The sequence below is a fragment of the Dreissena polymorpha genome, chromosome 15 (genome assembly GCF_020536995.1).
Source record: "Dreissena polymorpha isolate Duluth1 chromosome 15, UMN_Dpol_1.0, whole genome shotgun sequence".
Classification (NCBI taxonomy): Eukaryota; Metazoa; Mollusca; class Bivalvia; order Myida; family Dreissenidae; genus Dreissena; species Dreissena polymorpha.
In genome coordinates, this window is record NC_068369.1 from 31975453 (window position 1) to 31996654 (window position 21202).

Consider the following 21202-nt stretch of genomic DNA (forward strand, 5'->3'; position numbering starts at 1 on the left):
AAAAACATATTCATTTTTTTATTTTGCGTCCAAACCATTGTTTTATGAGTGTATTTTCCCTGCGTTTCTTATAGTTATTCAAATAATTCAAGTTATTCATGTTTAAAGAACAGAAGTGTTAGAGAATTACTTTTACACTCGCAAACTTTTGCATCAGTATAATTATGAAATACAAATAGATCTCCTTCAGTAACATTCAGAAAGTCAAACAAAAATATATGACAGCAAATTAGTCGTTACCCATTAAGAACAGTAAACTTTAGTTTGCATAAATTGTAATCAGTTTAATATCATTGTTATAAAATAATAACTATATATAGAGAGAATAACAGAATAACAGGTTACTGTCCAATCGTTTTGTAATATATCAGGCGAAGCTTAGAATAATATAACGGCATGGCTTGCCGAGTCGTTATTTTGTTTTATTCGTGCCGAGTCTTGTATATTACAAAACGATGGAACAGTAACCTGTTTATCTGTTAATCATACCACAGTTTCCTCAAATTCTGCCAAACAATCCATTGTTTATATTGAAAATGTGCGGATCCTCGCTAATTTTGCTGATCCGGCTTTTACACGTTGACATACATGTAGCAACGTCGTTCAAAAAGACAACACGAATAATCGCTCATTTTAAACATCGTATAGAGAAAACAAAAAGGAATGGGAAGAGTACACCCGCTTTAATTATAAACATCTTGAATTGGAGATCAGGAATGGACTGCAGCGACACATTTAAACGAATAACACACTTCACCGAATAGTTTGGAGACGCCAAGAGATGTGTATTGAAATTGACATTTTGATGATGGTGTAAATATTGACATAAGCGTGTTAAATCGTTTGTTTAAATAGTTGAGGGTAAGCATACAGTTATCATTTATCTTGACTTTCTGTGCAACACTTGCGAGTGCAATGACTATATGACTATATGACAATGACTATATATCGATATTTAAGATTTCCCATTGATGATGTCATTTAACTTCTGTCCTGATGGCTGTGGTGATTTTTTTTTAAATAAAAGTTTTTGTGATTTATGACTTTAAACTGGAATAAAAGATGTTCGTTCTTGGTATCAAATTGTTTGTTTTGTTGAACCTGATCCACGTTGATATAAATTGTTGACTTTATTGCAAATCCCTCGTAACTCCAAACATTGACTGAAATAAGGACTTCCTGTTGATCATGATATAAAAATATATCAGACAACGTTAGATCAGGCAGATATCAATGCAGTGGTATGATAAATTTAATTTATGCAATAATGGACATGTGCCTCTTTAGTTACGATTCAAAGGCAAACACATTCCACAGTACTTATAATATATTTGTGGTGAAATAGCATACACATTTCGACCTATACTATATATTGAAATAAAACATAATAAAACATAATTGGTTATTTGGCGTTCAGACCATTGTTATATGAGTTTTGTTATGTGTATATTTCATTCGTGTGTTACAATAATTCAAATAATTCATGTTAAAAACAAAGAAATGGTAAATACATATGTTTATAATAATTATACAATCGTAAATGTATAATATAGACCTATGCATTGTTTTCGTGTGTTCGTAACTACATGTATTAACAAACACATTTGCAGCTAATGTATATGTCACTTCTTTGTTCTATTGTCTATAAATGCATACACGCGTACGAATACAGATCTACCCTGCTTAAGAAGTGCATGAACTTTTGATTCATGCTATTTCATTGTTTTAGTTTATACCAAAGTTGTAAGAACCAACTTTACACTTGTACAAGGATAGTTGATTCTGAAAAAAACACATCAAACTTAACACGTACATCAGTAAACAATAAAAATAAAATATTGTACATTATTTATTATAGCTTACAGATAAAAAACAGATATAATATAAAGCTAATAATATTGCGGAAATACATCGAGGCAACAAAATATATCTTATTTTAATACAGCAAAATGAAACAATTAAACAGGTATTGGTGATGTTGATTTCTTTTTTTTAATGATCAGTTATAGACTTTTAAAATTTAAACGTCGTATTTCCTTACAAAGTTCAGAGATAGTTTGATGGATTAATATTGTTTATTGTGAGAGTTGTTTATCTTTAACCGACTGCTCTCCATGATACACCGCTGAATATTTTTATCCTTTGGTCTAAAAGATCATTAGGATAAAACAAAACTCTGTACGAGTAGTGTATGCGTATACACTCTAACGCTTGCAATTATTAAATAACTTATGTTTATGAATCTTAACAAAAATGAAACATTTAATATCTATTTTTTTTCTTTTCATAGACATATATGAACAACATTTAAACTATATTTTGAACTGTTTCATGTATGACCCTCGAACTGCACTGTTAATTTGTGTAAATGTGATGATTATGAAATATGATGAATATGGTCGTAATTGCTGTTATTATCGCAATTTGTAAACAATCCAACACTACACATATATACTTAATTTAATATAAGCATACATATTCGTGTTTAATTAACTGTCCATGTTACATCATATAGACATAATACATAATGCAAATACATATTAATAACGCAAGAATCCGTAGGAATACCATAATACCACAGTTAAACAAAATTTCATGTATTTTGTAACAAATGCAGAAAACAGGTATACCAGTAAACGTTCGTCTTATGAATATTCGCATTAGGAATAGGGGCATACTAAACGATTTTTGTGCTTTAAAAAATGATGATCGTGATGTTAAAGCCAGCTTCTTTGTCAGGTCATTGGATACTTAAATATCATTGCAATAGTATGTGTCCCTAGATACAACGATAACATGACGAACAAACAGCAACATGCTTATACAATATGGACATTTACGTAATTCCAAAAATGCAAAACAGTGCATATGTTAAACACAATTTATAAAGCATCAATAAAAGGCAAACAATATCGACAGCGTTAAAAAAGTGTCAGACAATAGTAAAACTTAGTATTACTACAATTTAGTGCCATACACAATTAATACTTTTTAAAAGAAATCAATCCCAAACACATTCATCGAACACAAACATTCTGCCAATACTAATATTATACAACCACAATAGGAAATTTACAACAATAAAAGTATAACATAGACGTAGACATTCCTTCGCATACATACATTCGGCCACGTCATAGTACGAATAAGTAGAATATACACTATTACCTCAGATTCAGACAAAACCAAATTTGCACTGTCGATATCATATGCAATATACGTATGGACTGACAAATGCGCCAGTATATAAGTGGTTTGTCATATTATAAAACTATTTATTAGCAAACAATTGTACCGCAGTTATTGTTGTTCTGTTTCAACATTCTCTAATTTTATTTACATTCACACAAATATTAACGACATGTGCAAACATTGAATACATTGAAAACACATAACTTAACAAAACAACACGAGTCAACAAGCAAGAGAGTATAAACACTGCAAATACGCAAAATCTAAATAACTTGTTTACGGAATGCATTAGTCGATTTGTGTCAATTAATTTGAATTGTTCCTAGTTAAAGACGTAATACATAGTTTGGGCATTATAACGTGCAACATTTATTATAAAAGCATTCATTGTTGCACGATGATTAAAGTATACATACTCCATAGAGCTGAAATATACATCGTTCCTACAGACCATTAGTGTAAGAACTTTTTGTTTCACTGACTGTTCTAAATCGATATCACCCATAATGTATCGTGTTTACATTACAGCTTCGTTTTTTCATCCGCTTCATGTTCGCTGTCAGCCTGAGGTCAAACACAATATAATTATCATATAATATATCAGAGATATTTACTATGAACACTCAGTTATACTTCTTAGTCAGCGCTTTTCAATTCTTTTTTCTATGTCTGTATTAATATATGTAAGAATTCGGTTTGAGTGGAAACATATGCAACGACAACAGTTCACTAGTATGCTAATATATTTTTAATCGCTAAATGAGGGAATAGCAGTTAGCAAAAATAAAATATATTTGTTTCGCATATAATTTATCTGTTAAGAAAGTCTGACCGTCAAGGCTGGCCGATCGCGAATAATACATTACACATGGAACATGTCGTACATTTGCAACATATGTATGGAATGCGGGATTAAAATATACGCCACGAATATTGACTTCATTAATTTGTGGAAGAAGAAAACTATTCATTGAAATAAATAATGATAATTTTTTATTATTTTGTCACTCCACTGATAATGATACATGGCTATATAAATATTTGATGTAATGAAGGTATTGATACTTCGTTAGTTACGTACAGCATAACTTTTAGGTTCGACCCTCAAATGACGTCCGATTCATGTAAGCTATCACACTAATTAGGACGTCAACGTATCGAACACAATCGCACCGTTATAAATACTGAACATTCTGGGGGCCGCACAACAGTTTAAATTCCACATAAATTGAAATATATTACACCCCCATGAAATTGACAATGACCATGAATAAATCATTCGAACGTTTATCGTCAGTGGTCACCTATAACATAGAACGCTTCAAAATAGGCATCGTGGAAATCGAACGAAAGGTTATCACTTGAGCAAATGTGTAAAATTACTTCTTCCAGCGATGAATTTACTACCACGACCAGTAACCATGGACTGCATTGTAACCCCCCGGCCGGAAATCAGACGTTAAATTGTGTTGGTTTCCGATTTCTTGAGTAGTGGGGTCGCATACTGTGGGCTGTCATTGACTAGGCTGGCCAAGCGAATCTGTGAGTTTTCATGACGGAACTGGATTTATGGTCGCTTAAGAGGGTTCAGATATGCCCTCAGTTTCAATGATATCTCTGTGCGCTTGATTGAGTTTTTCTGGTCGCCGCCTAGTTATCTAATCGTACTCTCGACTCTTCGTGGATAACGTTAGATAATGTCGGTAACTGCTCATAATCGGCCATCCAAGGAAAAGCTGCCGTGTATTTGTTGTCGGGTCATTTAAATCGACGCCGGCTGGTTCGTTTTTAGTCGGTGGTTTGATTCCTATACATTCTAATGATCGCAGTCGCTCAACTTAACTCGCTACGTTTAAATGTGACTTAACTACGTTGAAGACGTTGTTCGGAAGCTTTGAAAGGTCCACATTAACCAGATTGTCAATTTGTTTTGATTCGGAAGCAGTCTGCAATAGCCGTATCCGCAATAAATTATCTCATAATGTTATCAAGTGAATGCTCTCCATTCCAGTGGGCTGTGCCTACAGTTAACTTACATTCTCGTGTTTGATGATAGCATGGTGTGGCTTTCATACAATAATATGCACACGTATGACCCATGTCTGGTCCGCACAAAAGTCTGTTTTCGAACGAACGCCATGTTTGCAGCTCTGTGATGGTAAGCGCTACTACATATATTCGTATGATATTTATTTTTCCGAAATTGAAAGCGAAATGTACACTTTAAAATTTGATTAAGTCCATGAAAATTAAAACCTAGTATTCATCTCAGTTAAGACTACACAGTCTTATACTTTTTATCAGAGAACGCAAATTAAACTGCAGCATTGGGACTTTTGTTATGTTGTCGGTGTTGTTGTTATTATTGAACCAGCGTAAAACGATGATGTGGACACGACCTCCATTACTTCCATATCCGTTGTGTCCCAGCATGAACATGCGGCGTTTGTTAGCCCGTTTTCAAAATTGTACGCAAGACGGCACCCTGTAGTTGTGATTGCAGGTAGGGAATCTCCTGAACTTTTGTGAAATTGTAGTTTAAGAAAAACTTGATTCAGATGAATTCTAAAAAACTGCCTTTTTGAAAGATTTTCGACAAACGAAGGTAGCATTGATTGTTGAAGTATCTTAGGTTAGGGTACTCTGGCTGCGCGATATTGTATGGTTAAATTATTGTTTCTTTATATGTAACGGCGGAGTGGTAAGTTTGGATTTCCCCTGCTTATCCCGAAAACCATTTTCTCAGTTTAATTTGCATATTAACTTATTGTTGCTTCGTCGTCAGCATCTTCGTTTGTATTGCATCAACCTATGTTTATGACAGAGTCTACTCTTTGATAGATTCATATATCTTCAGCCTCGTGCCGTACGCGTGGGGGATGTTAGACAATCTATCAAAGTCGACTCACGCATGGCATCTTCTATATTTTGTAAGTTTCGCTCAAGTACTCCTCTGTGGTCATCTCGATTCTGATGTCATTTCAAAATTTAATTTAAATGAGCTGGTAGCGACATTGCTTATTTAATGAACTAATCCTTCGGTAGTGTAGTACAATATAAAGAGGTGAAAAATCAACAGCTGGATCATTATTGCATTATCATTATTTACAATTAGTTGGTCCTTTATTTAGCGCAAGTGAACAATTGTTTACACAGTAAAACGCTTCATGTAGGTTAAATGCTTTAAAGGAGACTTTTAACAGATTTTGGAATGTTTTGAATATGTCATTTAATGCTTTATATTGATAAATCTAAACATTGGATCTATAAAGCTCAGTAAAAAAATCAAGAATAAAATTTAAAAAAGAAAACAAAAGTAAACCTCAGCAGGGCTCGAACCACTTACCGCTTGAATTCTGGAGTAAAAAGACTACAAGTTATACCATACGGCCATCCTACCTCATATAAGGAATGTATAAGCAAGGCTCGTAGTTTCACAAAATATAACGACAACAACAGAACTACCTAAATTATGCAATCGTTTCGCGTTGCAACGCTTTATATTTTTCAGGTTTTTAAATCGTAAAAATATGCATAGAGTGGCTATTTTTAAGCATGGTAAATTTTCAGTATTACTGTTTCCTCACATATATCAAAACTAAATAGAAAATATGCGAATCTGAAACAACTTCTTATCAATTTTGGTCAATTTACCAAATTTGGAATTGAAAAGGCCCTTTTAATCATGTCCGATTGATATTAACACACGAACAATAAGCATGACGTAAATGTCATATGCACAATTACATCAATAGAAGCGGTATCACATTTTTCATACAACAAGCATTAAATGCAATCTCTAAAAAAATAATGACAAGCTTACCTTTTCAGCAGTGAACATTTTTGTTTTTCAAACATGGAGTAATTATCGATTATGAACGTTTTATACAACAATTAAAAAAAAATGTTTGCATACATGCATGTACACATGTGAAACCGTCTTGTTTTTTAATTAATTGTTAATACAGTTAAAGTAAGTAGCTATTGTAAACTATTTAATAAACATGCAAGACGCGTAAGCACGATATTACAGTTAGTCTAAGCACAATGCTCTGTCCTTACTTCGTTTGGCTCCTAAATATATAGTTTGACTGACACATTTAGCTTATATAGTAACTAAATGTGTATTTTGAAATATGTTATATTCATAAAATACAAAGGTCTAATAGCGTTTTTCAAAATAAGATTAATATGACGTTCTAGACCGCATTTGGTAGGTATGCCTACGTTAACACCGCTAAGTGTGTTTTGTTCGGAACATGGTTTTTGACTCAACGGAAACACTTGCATTTGTTTAAGAAAGAAAAAGCAAGATTTGAAAAAAAATTGATATATCATTAGGAACTATTAACGCGTTTTTTGAATGTTAAACAATACCTTCTTTCTATGCAGGTTGTCGATACTCTCCTGCATTTTGTTAAGCTGAGCCAGACTGAAACGTGAAGGATAACACATTAGTGAGCGTGGTATTTTCTTTCCAAAACGATGTTAAAAAGCATTTCTACATGCGATTGTCTTATATTCTATGTCTTAAGGGTGTCCATTAATTTTAAAACGATTTTCTTCGTTTATGGTCTTTTTAAAAATAAGGATTGACGACCACACCTGTTACTTACATATTCAAGTTAATGCTGGCACGTGTATTACTTTCAGAGTTTGACAATTTCCAATTTGGCAAATAATATTTAATTAGATGGCATGTTCAACATGAGTATTTAATCATACCCAAACAATATTTACAATTGTTATACAGGTGAATGTTTCTTTAGAACATAATAATGTGTTTCTTTGGATTTAGCAAATAAACATTAATTCGTAAAATGGTCTTAACCATTATCCTTTTTTCAAGAATGAAAGATGCCTACAAATACGTTGTTTAATGTTTCGAGAGTGTTGAAATATATTACAATTAACTGATATACACATCAGATAATTATAACCAGACATAAATGAACATAAAATGCATACGTACAGCAGGCGTCTAAACTCATCCTCCATCTCAGCCTGCAATATTAAATTATAATATTACAGTTAAGAAACAAGTAATGTAACAGAGTAACGCGGTAGTAAAGGAAAACATTATTCGTACAATAAAAGGTTGGTTAAAAAATACATTGAAATCAAATATAATTTAAAACTCCTCGTCCTTTTTTGACTGCCAGTATGTGCAATACATGTTAAAAGCGGGGTACACGTGTGTTAAAAACTGGAGCTGCGTAACATTCAACTCATGGACCAAACATGTTTCGCCATTTTAAATATATTATAGCAAAATAATGAAAGGATGGGTGGTCTTCAGCGCGCATTTTCAATATGTAGAAACAAAAAGTATAATTATCAATTATACAGTATACTTTAAGTCGAGTTATATTTAATAACTAAGGAAACATATTTCAAATTGAAACGTAGTAGGACGTACTTTATTGAATGCATTTTTTTCGTATTCAATATAAAAATTCACAATAGTAGGTAATTTACCCTTAATTACACGCTTTTAACAACAACATTACAATGTAATGGTATATACGTTTGCGTTGTTTGTAGACGCGTCTGAACCAGTTGAAATATTTATGTACGACTATATTTTCCTTGCAACCTGTTTAGACGATCAACATTAGGAATAGACCGATTAAATACCGCGACTCTAGTTTTCATGATATCTTTATGTTAATTGTTGTGTTGTTTGTCGTGGGCTGTATCGTACAGGTAAATGACCAGTTGCTTGATAAACAAGACTGTATGTAAACAAAAATAAATCGCACGGAGAAGCATTCCTCATATATCAATAATAATGCTAGTGAAAACATATGTCAACAAAACAAATATACCTCTACAAGGGCAATCTAATCAAATAAGTCTAGTATCATCATATCATTTATTGAGTCAAGAAATACAAGCTTGTTATTTTTACAAATATAAAACCATAAACTATTAAACAAACACCTTTGTTAACACATATTAGGTTTTAAGGAATTAACACTTAACGACTGAATTTTTTAAGCCGCTCGTCGAACTTGGTATTGTTTGCGTATTAAGCCATTTAAATGAAACAACTTATCGTTCAACAACAAATGTACTGTGGACGATTTAAGTGTGCATGCAAGCGATTGATAATTATTTTCATAATAGTTGTTTTAGCGTAAAATTGTCTTAAAGAAGTGAGAAATTGGATAAATAAATCACCATTAAAGCGCCATATTAGGTTCCAATAAAGATTTGCTTTACATTTCAAATGATATTCATTGGGGTAGCTACTGGAGATAACAATGTACAAAACAACATGATCGTTCTTTTTTGTTTTAGTCGTATAGTAGAGGCTTAGGCCAAACTTAATAACAACAGTCACAAAAATCCACGGTGACACATTAACACAAACGCAAACACGCTTCCGTAAACATGATGAACACATATTGTCAAAGAGCGCTAATAAAGGGTAACGTATAGGCATACATTGGTGGGTACTTTTTCGAAATATAAACGTTACTGATTTGGAAAGGTGACCTTGTCGAATAATTTAACGCTGCCAACATAATCGGATTTAAACCAATACGCATTTTCATATTACAAGTGTACCGATATGACCAGCTCTATTGTCTGCTGGGTTAAATTAATGACAACACGACATTAACTGGTATTCACCTTAGCCCAACATGACGGAGGTCAACACAAATCGGTTTTTACTTTCTTGTATAACAATATACCATAACACTGCTATCTTTTATTTGTTCAAACACAATGATAACGTTACTGTTGAGAATCTGATTCATTTTAATATGTAAACATGTTCGTTAAATATCATAATCCAATGACACAATGGGCTTAATGAGGTAACACATATTTGTATTTATTACTCAACAACGAGAAATCAGGCTTATTTTATCTTTTTTTTTTATTCAATATCATACATACAATGTAAACATGTATATGATCATACAACATAGTGACTGTACAAAGCAATAAAGTTCAGACATGTTATACACGATATGCTAATATATATGTTTTTAGAGAGAAAAGAAAAGAACAACAGAGGAATAGTTATGAAAAAAGATGAGTTGTATAAATTCGAAAGAAAGCATACTGGACTTGTGTGTTTTATTGTATATTTACAATGATCTTGTCAGATTGAAAATACAAATAAAAAAATAAACAAAACTACTTTAGAAAGATAAACTGACATTAGAGTGAAATGTATATAAGTGGACAAAACATTATGAGAATTTAATCCGATTCCATTTTTGTTCAAAGATTTGTAATGTGTCATTACTGAGGGCTATTTCTTTCTCAATCTGGATTTTTAGTTTAAGACTATGGACAAAACAAATAAAATTTGGTACTTGTTTTTTGTACTTCATGTTAAAGATAAAATATTTCATCAATATAACAATAAAATTCACAATATAATTACAGTCTATTGATTTTAATGAGTAAATGCCGAAAGTTACATTTAAGAAAGATAGTTTAACGTTTAGTTGCTGTTGTTCAAGAAAAGATATTAATTGATTCCACATAGGCTGGATGTGTTTGCATTCTCAAAAAAGATGTTCTATAGTTTCAATGTTTTCACTGCAGAAGTCACACAGATTGGAGTTAGATAATTTACATTTAAAGAGATATTTATTTGTAGCTATAATTCTATGGATGTATTTATATTGAAAATTTCTCAGTGTGCTTTCAATAGTTGCTTTATATGACATGGTAAATATGTGTTTCCAATTAAGTTCATGTTCTCCAAAAAGGACTTGCCATTTATTTTGGATTTTGGAGTTTTCTGTAGGGTTTTTAATTTGTAGTGTGTAAAATATTTCATTTGTTTTGTTTTGTTCTTCCAAGTATGTTTTCTACAAATGTTGTTTGAGTACATGGTGTATTATTTGTATTTATTTCAGATTTAATATGTATGGGTATGCTTTTGATTAGTGTGTAGTACTTCATAAAATTATTTGAAGGTATTCCGTATATGTAGCATATATCATCAAAAGAGTAGAAATTCTTAATTCTGTAGTCATATAATTGGTCGACATATTTAATGCTTCGTTCAAACCAATCTTTATAGAAAAACGTCTTATTGTTTGAAGTTATGTCTTTATTGTTCCATAAAATTGTTTTACTGTTAGTTTTGGTTTCTATGTTATGAGTGACATCATCCCATGCTGATAGAACATCAGATAGAAATATGTTTTCGTTTGCAATTTCATGTAAGATAGTATTGCTGATGTTACATTCAAAGAGTAAGGAGTCACCATATTTTTTTAGGATTTTCTGGTAGAATAATTTCCATTTACTCGTATTGGTTTTATCTAGGTATCTTTTAGCCCAGCTGCATTTGATTGCATTCAAGAATGAGTCAATGTTCGTTAATTGGATACCTCCATTTTCTACAGATTGAATTAATTGAGTTCGTTTTATTTTATCAGGCTTACCGTCCCATATGAAATTAAATATTGCTGATTTTATATCGTAAATAATATCATTTGGTGGATTTGGGAGAACTGTTAATACATAAATTAATTTAGGAAGTGCAAACGTTTTCAATACTGTGTTTTTTCCGATCAGTGTGAGTTTACGGTGATGCCATGATTTTAAGCAGTTTTTAAAATTCTGCAATTTAGGTAATATGTTTTTAAGAACTGTATCCTTTTCATTGTTTGTGAAAGTAATTCCTAACGTTGTGGCTTCATCGGATGTCTAATTAAATTTCATTTCTTTTTTATATAGGACATTTCTTTGTTTTAATTTACCTACTCGTAGCACAGTACATTTACTTTTGTTTAGTTTAAGACCCGATGTCATTCCGTAAAGGGTTAGTGACTCTATAAGGTTATGGAAAGAATCGTAATTGTCGTTTAAGATGTAAGTTGCATCGTCAGCAAATAGGGACTGTTTCGATATCTTCATCAGGTTCTAGTGATATGCCTTTTATGTGTTTATTTGATTGGATGTGATAGGTACTCGATACAAATAATAAATAGCGATGATGAGAGTGGACATCCTTGTCGAACCCCTCGTTCGATGTTAAAACTGTTTGAAACGAAGCCATTGTTAACGATTATACTGTTAATATCGGTATAGAATAGTTCGACCCATTGAATGAGACTTTCACCAAAGTTCATATTTTCTAAGCAAGAGAACATAAATTAATGATCAAGCGAATCGAATGCCTTTTCAAAGTTTGCAAAGAATATTAGACCAGCATTGTGTGAATTGTTGAAATAGTTTATGCATTCTTGAATAAGACGAACGTTTGCACCAATGTAACGTCCTTTTATGAAACCAGATTGAGATTTTGAAATGATTGACGGTAATATTTTTTTATCTGTTAGCTATACTTTTTGTTGCAATTTTATAATCATTGTTTAGTAAGCTAATTGGGCGCCAGTTTGATAAGGATTCTAAGTTTTTTCCAGGTTTTGGAATGAGTGATATCATACCTTGTTTTTGAAGCGTAGTTAGGTTTTTATTATTATATGAATTGTTTAGTGAATTAATTAAATGCGTTTTGATATCATTCCAAAATATTTTATAAAACTCAATGGTGATGCCATCAGATCCTGGACTTTTGTTATTTTGCATTTCTTTTAGTGCTTATCCACGTTCATATTCATTTAGTAATCCGTCACACAATAGTTTTTCTTCTTTAATTTAAAGTGTGATGTGTATTTTTAAAAAGGGTGTTATTTTCAACATGTTTTCGTTTATAGAGGGTTTCGAAAAATAAACGTTGTTCTTCTAGTATTTGAGTTCTGTTTGTTATATCTTCGCCATTGACTACTAATTTGTGTAAAGTTTTTTGTTCACTTCTACGTTTTTCGATGTTTGCGAAGTATTTTGTATTTTTTTCATTGTGTTCAACATGCTGTGCACGCGCACTTAGTAGTATTCCATTGAGATGTGTATGATAGAATCCATCTAATATTTGTTTTTTATGTTATTTCATTTTCAATGTCGGTGGTATCATTTGTGTTTGTTTGATGCAATTGTTTTTCAAGTGTTTCAATGGTTTTGATGGTTTCAGTTTCAAGTTTGTGTGTTTGTGTTTGTTTAAATGATGTGTATCTAATTGTTGCGTTACGTATATTTCCTTTAATTACTTTCCATAAGGTGTTTGGGTTTGCATCTTTGTTATTTTGAACTGTATTTAATATTTTCTGTTTTATTTGTGTTTGATATTGTGTATCTAATAAGATGCTGTTGTTAATTTTAAAATATCCTGGGCCTCTTTCAGGTTGTATATTGTGCAGTTTAAGTTCAACTAGAGAGTGGTCAGTCATAAATCCTGGTTTTATGTTACATGTGTCAATAATTTTGCAAAGAGAGTCGGATATTAAAAAATAGTCCAATCTACAAAATATTGTTGGTTTTGTGTTTGAGTGCCAGGTGAATTTGCTTTCGTTTGGATATATTGTACGCCAGATGTCTATCATATTGTAGTTTTCAATTATGTTATTTAAAATGTTTCTATTTTTAGGAGGAGTATAAAGGTTTCCCTTCTTTTTATCTAATAATGGGTTAAGAACAGTATTGAAATCACCACCGACTATAATGTTTTTATCTTGGGTATTATTTATAAAGGATTGTAATGTTTCGTAAAAAGTAGAATCATCTATGTTAGGGCCGTAAACGTTGATTAATATTGTGTTTCGTGTATTTTAATATCTATACTTGCTTTTCTGCCAATTATTATTTCGTTAAAGTCATCGACTGTGATCCCTATATTATTTTTTATTAGAAAGGCGATGCCTTGTTTATAAGAATGTTGTCCACTGAGATAGATGTCTCCGTCTTATTCATCTTTTAAGGTTTGTGCTAAAGTATGTGTCAAGTGACTTTCTTGTAATAGGCATATACTGTATTTTTTTTCGTCTAACCATTTGAATATTTTTTTATGCGTTTTTCTTTATTGTTTAGCCCTTTTACATTCAAAGTACATATTTTAATCATTTAAAATGGTGAAGGGTGTTGTAAATGATAATTTGTGTGTGCTTGTCCAGTTAGTTTCAATTTTAAAACATGTCCATTGGCTTTCTATTATGAGACATAAAATGTCCATACATGCAAACAAAAATAGAAAACAAAAATTATGGATACAAGAGGATGAATATTCCCTAGAAATGAGGAAGTTAACAGAAGTAATCACAAAGGTGATGAGAAACCACAAAAAACGACTGGTCCCCAATGGAGACATAGAAAAAAAAGCATTGGCATCATCTACGTATAGTGGATGGAAGCTAAAAAACACACAATAAACCAAGAAAAACATAAAAGTAATAAAGACAATATGTGTAACGGCAGCTTGGCTGAAAATTACAAAATAAACAGACATATGCAATCATTAAATAGTTAATTTCAGAACTATTTTTCGAAAAGTTATGTTCAAATAAAGTATCTTTCGTAGTCTTTTTAAAAGCAGATATCGATCAATATAATGTTTTTAAAATTATTAAGTTGATTTAATTTTTAATAAACAATATGTATACGATTTTTTGTTTTCTCATTTCCTTTTTTTAAATGCAGATATAAGCTTATACAATGTTATTAAGAAATGAATAGCTTTTTTATTTATATAAGAAAACACTAAATGTACTTCGTTTAAAATTCTTATGGAAGGTTATTGTTATTTTCATGTGATCATAAGTGCATAACAATAACGTTTGCTTGACATAGAGTATTTACAAATTTAAACATGTAAAAGTAGAATTAACTAAAAGATTTATTACGCGCTGGTTATGAGATTGTTGGTTAAAACTTTGCACACTGAAGTTTGCAACCACGGATGTCAATCTGAGGCGATAACTAATAGGATTATTTTTCAAAGATTTTCAGATTAATACAGAAGAAAAAAAAACATATAAATTTATACACGTGGACCAAATATTTGGCAAATTAATACAAATATTTTTTTTCCAAATGATTTTAGATAAACATAGAAGAAAAAACAAATACGTTTCGTACCCATGGATAAAAGCACTATCACATTAATGAAAACGTATGTTTAGGATTAATATTTGTAATTGAATTACACATGAGTTTCAAACACATGGATCAATCCCTTAACAAAAATAATTGCAACTTCTATTTAGGATTAATATATGTAATTTAAGTACACATGCTTTAAAAGGTGATTTCTAAAACAGTTTTGCTTTTGTTACATAAATTTATAACATAAACTTATAACATAAACATACATCCCTATATGTAATGGGGTCCCGTGCGCCCTTCCAGCTATTATTATTTATTGTTGTCTTTAAAACGTCCAAAATAATAATATCAAAATATATTGCACAACACCATTGAAGTTACAGTATGTGAAAGATATAATTAAACACTACCGCTTTTAATCAAGTAGCTTAAAAATCTAGCTACGCACATGCATTGTGCTGTTATTATAACACAGTTACGCCCCTTGTTATAAAAATATCGCGCTTCAAACGGGTTAACTGTACTTTCTATCCCGCTCAAACCGGTTTAAAAATAGTATACTTGAACAAAATATACCCCACCCGGCATATTTTGCTTTTAAATAAGTAAGACTATCGACATATTTATTTTGTTTCACACATTTTTATACATACATTTTTATGTGTGTAAAGTCCTTTATATTGTCACAAGTTTCACACTTTTCGCATTGCAAGTTGCACTGATTGCATACGTTTTAATAAAAAAAATCTACATTGTGTTTTTCACTGTTTACACCGGAAGTTCTGTTCTTTATGTGCCTTATTTTATCTTGATATAAATTATTTAATTCGGTATCGATGAACAAAATGGTATACATAAAAGTGTTACTCATTTTAAATTGCATAGTATATACGCTTATACATTATTTTCAAAAGGTCAAATGTGTTGTGTATACAAGTACTTAACATGTGTTTTATCGAACTCAAAACAAATGTACATCGCTAACTAATTGTGTGTATTTATTGTCTATTTTCTTTACGGAACAACGCTTCTTTGTTCGTTTTTTTTGTCAAAGGTTACTCGTATCCTTTCAATCGTGTATAGCGCTAAATCATACAAATAAGTTGCGAAGCGACACGCGTGGCCACAATGCGTCGAACGGCATATCGTTCACACCAAAAACACTCAGTACAGTGTCTCGAACAACGATATTGTCATTTGGCTAATTGTTATAACAAAGAAGTACGCTATTGATGATTTAAGATAACATTTACATATGTTGTTGCTTCATCTGGATACAAACAAATCCTAGCCCTGTGGGTGGATTTAAGAAAAGCCCTCCCGGGTGATTACATGCTTTTGAATACGTATTGACCCCAGATGGCCCATATAAATGGGACTGACAAGTGAAGATCACGGTTTTAACGTAACTTAAATTGTGTATACACGTTCATTTTGTTAACGATTCTATAAATTCGCTTAAGGTAAGGCGCGAGCCAAAACTACATCTTCACAATCTGGCATGGCAATATCGAGTATTTAATATGCACAGAGAACACGTTCCAACGTCCAATTTATCAATTATTGTTATGCGGACCAACTATGTTTATAGGTGTCTATACTTCTGACAACTTTTTGGTATACGCAGCCATATGTCAATTTCGAGTATAAACACTATTATGTTTTTTCAAGGGTAGTCAAGATAGTATTTGTTGGAATTGAAAGCTAAAAAAATTCGTATTTGAATGGGCTGTGCATTGTTTATAACATATGTAAATTAAAAAACAACAACACATAAGATCTGGAACGAATAAGCAAAAATGATCATACAAAGACGTATGCTCCTAGTTTTTACTTCCGTTAGTCATATATGATAAGCATCGTCATACTCGATATTAAATTCGCGTTTTGATTGACACGTTTTTCATAGTTTTAGTCAAATACTTTAATACTAATGTATTTTTTCATTATAATCTGTTAAACAAAAACTCACCGAAAGCGCAAATGTGACTTATACAAAATATCCGAACTACTTTGCTTTTGCAAAATACCTTTAAAGCTGCATTTATCGGATGTGGACAGTTATTTTAAAATGTTACCAGCAAAGATACGAAGTATCTTTCAGCAAATGGTGCATTGTGTTACTGCTGCAAACAGAGCTCAAATTGTATGTAAAACTTTGAATTAAATGCATGTTCGACTTTTCATTTAAACTGATCTCGATGCCATCATGCGTTCCACTAGATTCACTTCACATACACACTGGAAGTTTTCAAAAAGTACTAACAATCTACGCTGAAAGATAAGTACAATTATATATTGTGTTAAAAATTGATAATGTATATTTTACAAATTTAATGTACGATACGAAATTGTGTTAAATGAATAAATTACGATAACGTTCTTCAAAACCAACATAAATCTTTAAGTACACAACATAATTTATTATAATATTAAGTGTTTAATCCCCAATACATAAATGATGAATTCGCAAAGCTCGACATATGCATGCGTCGAAAATGCATCCGTTTGAAGCATTATGAAGACGACCTGAAAATGCCGCCAATGCAAAGATGATATAGGTTGCGTCAATAAGGCGACAAGCCTATGCAACATAACATTGGTATTACGTGCAACAGAGTATTGAAAACAGTATATTATAATTGGACGCATTTTCAAATGATCGATATAAAGCGTTAAATAGCTCATAAATCTGACCAATTATGTAAACGATCAGTCCTAAAGGAATCGTTATTTTGTCAGCATTGTTATTTCGTCTGTCTGAATATAATACACATTACATTCTTAAATGGAACTATTTCCATGGGCATAAACAATTGTATTTTTTGGCCAATGTGCGAACCATTTTTTATAAGGGAATACACGATTGTTGGAATCATATCGTCGTGACACGAGGCAATGACGTTATTACTTTATCACAGATGTATACTTCAAGCTTGTTGATGCTCTGTTTCACACGATGTATTAACTTTGAAACATGTAAACAAGTAAACAGTAAAACAATTAAAACTTACGATTCTTAAAACAGATTTTCGTTCGATTCATCAAGCAGTAAATTAACATTTAAATATCTGATTATTTGAGGGCTACACGCAAGAAAAAGAAAAAAAAACATACCTTCGTCTCCAAACCATCAATTTTCTTATTCAGAGCTTCAAAACATTCCAGACTGAAGATATAAATAATTAAAATGTACACAGACACTAAATCATGTAAGGCTTTGAAGGGACTTGTATTATAGATTATTCTATTCGTTGGCTTTAACCATTATTCTTTATAATACAAATATAAAAAAATCACAATTATTACAAAATATATAGCAATTTTAAAACGACCGAAAAACAGCCGGTACATATCACGTCGGTGCGACCGAAAAAATTTGCATACAACATACAACAAAGTAGATAATGCGTTAAAGTGGTGTAAAAAATATAGGTAATGGTATTCAAAATAATGTGTATTAATACACACTTATCTATAATTCAAATCTAAAGAGTACTACACTATTAAAACGAGAAAGAAACAACTTTATAATGTGAACCCTATGACTGGTGAATGTTATCTAATTAATTATAAAACCAACATGTCTTCATGAACATCAAATACCATGTGAACTATGCAATCTCAACAATGCATGGTCCTTAATAATAAATTGAAAACCTTACTAAACTAATAAATATAAGATACATATTGCACTATATTATTTTTGGGCGTGTGTATTAATATGTAATTGATGTTTTCCATATGTGTTTGTCAACTTAAAACATGAGTGTATTATTACTTGTCAAGTTTATCCAGGTATGTGTAGTGTCTGTGAGATTTCTAAACAAATATTTGCTGTGATTAATCGTATTAAATAACAAATTATTCACACGCGAACCATAAAACAATACTTAATGACGAGAAAACCACAATTGTACGTGTTTAACCCTTCATTAACCCCACCAAACTAATCAATCAAGTTCCTACGTACGCTTGATTCCTGAACCCTTCCTCGTTCTCAGCCTGTAAAGACATCATAGTAACCATATTAAGGTTTTGAATCAATACTTAAGGCCCATGAACTATGATTTCAAATGTTGAAGGAGACATGAACATGTACTATTTAAATACGAAACTATATTAGCTACAATGTGTACATACGTATTACTACATTCTACACTGAATGCCTTTTTTCTATAAACAATTCATTGCGTCTTTGAACACATGTGCATGACGTTCATTCCCCTCCCACCGATAAGAAATTGAAGATTTACTGGTCCCGGCAGTGATAATATGTACATATGCTTAAGTAAAGATTTTACCGTAGTTGACAATTCACCAAGTAACATATCACCATACAACCATATATCAAACGCTTGAGAAATAAATGGTTCACCAAATTTCTACTTCAAATACTTACCAACTTAAGTATGATAATTAAATCAAACGTATCATACAAGCACGTCTTTGTTGTTTAATGTAATTACTTAAACAATATACATGTTTCTACATTGCCTCCATCAGTAGTCAAGCCGAGATTTTCGGAATCTACGAATAAAATACTACATAAACATTCATTCTAATTTATTAAGAATCAGTTACAATATCAACACATTTACATGTTTTAACGTTACATTATGTTTAAGTTCAAAACGTGTGTGTTGTATTCCATAATGGTCAGTCATCGTCATATATTAACGGACAAGCTAAAACTTCACCGCCTGATACCGTTTAAATTTGACTGTTAAAGCGGATAAGCAATTTTGATCAATATGTGCGATTAGTAAGAATTGTGTTGAATAAGATGGTAATAGTGATGTAAAGTTGTTGCACAATATGTTGGTGAGTCTCTAACATTATATACGAATTTTGAATTCAATAAACGCATGGCAACGATTTCATGATTTTTAATACATTGATGAAGTTAAAATCAAAGAATTATATTTGTTTAATTACACTCATTCACACCGTTTTACACATTTTACAATCCAATATAAATACTAATTTATAATTAAATATACAATAAATAAAAAAACTTTGCATAATTTAATAAAGTACTTTAATATTGAAACACACATTTCCCTGTCATTTCGCACAAATCAATAAGGTATACACAATAGTGTTATGGACTTACCTCTTTTTTCAAATGATAACGCCTGAAATGCAATTAAAATATATTAACACACAATTTAATCGAGTTGATATTTTTTATCAAATATTAATGCAAGCTCGTCATTTTTTACTGTATGTTACTGTCTAAAAACTCTACATCTTTAATATTTATATAATTCTGCAAAACAAAACAGAAATATTTGGCTTAAAAAAACATTTTTAAATTATGGAAGCGCATACTTTACATCATTGCGGCGAAAATTGTCTTTGAAACTAACACTTCTCACAACTTCGAGAACATTTATAAATACAAGAACTTTTGCATGCGATATTACGGCGCCGAATGGCTTTACAGCATTATCAGTTTGCTATATGAGTGACTATTAAAAAGCCTGCTTCGAATTATTCGTTTCTAATTGTATATGTAATTGTATTACACATGTATGAGCGATGATCCAGAAATACTTAGGTTTTCTTAACAGTTTTGTTGTTGATATAAAAGTTCTTAAAGTTCGCATCCGTCGCAAGAAACTTTCGTAAATTAAAAATAACTTTATATCCGTTTAAGATTTTTAGGTTGCCATACTTCGAAAAAACATGGAAACTCGCAAGAGGTGTCGTTGAAACTATTAATTATATCATAAAAATATATAAAATGCTTCAATTTAACAATGTAATTACAAATACCGTACGAACACGTTATGTGTGTTTGTTTCAACTTCTTAACTACTCAACGTGTATCAATAACTTTAACGTTTTTTTTCATGTAAAAACTCCAAATTCCTTCAATATGTTTGACAATCATTATATCGTATGCCGTCTGCAGAAATGATGTCATTCGGATGTTTTAATGCGAAATGTTATAACATTTGACGTCGTAGACGTTATTCATTCCAGTTGTCATGTGCTATGTAAGCATTGAAAGTTTTATGTTTAATAATATTGTTCGAAGTATATGAGGTTTGAAATGACGAATGATATATATATATATAATTGTAGC

The 21202-nt window shown here is 31.3% G+C and overlaps 1 long non-coding RNA gene across 1 annotated transcript; it reads right to left on the reverse strand.

The window, feature by feature from the left end:
* Positions 1 to 3519: 3519 nt before the first annotated feature.
* Positions 3520 to 18277, reverse strand: LOC127861310 (uncharacterized). Its single transcript, XR_008040164.1, has 4 exons — positions 18226 to 18277; positions 8165 to 8196; positions 7570 to 7624; positions 3520 to 3756 (listed from the first exon to the last, which is right to left on the reverse strand). It is a non-coding gene; the product is annotated as an uncharacterized LOC127861310 (long non-coding RNA).
* Between the last annotated feature and the right edge of the window lie 2925 nt (positions 18278 to 21202).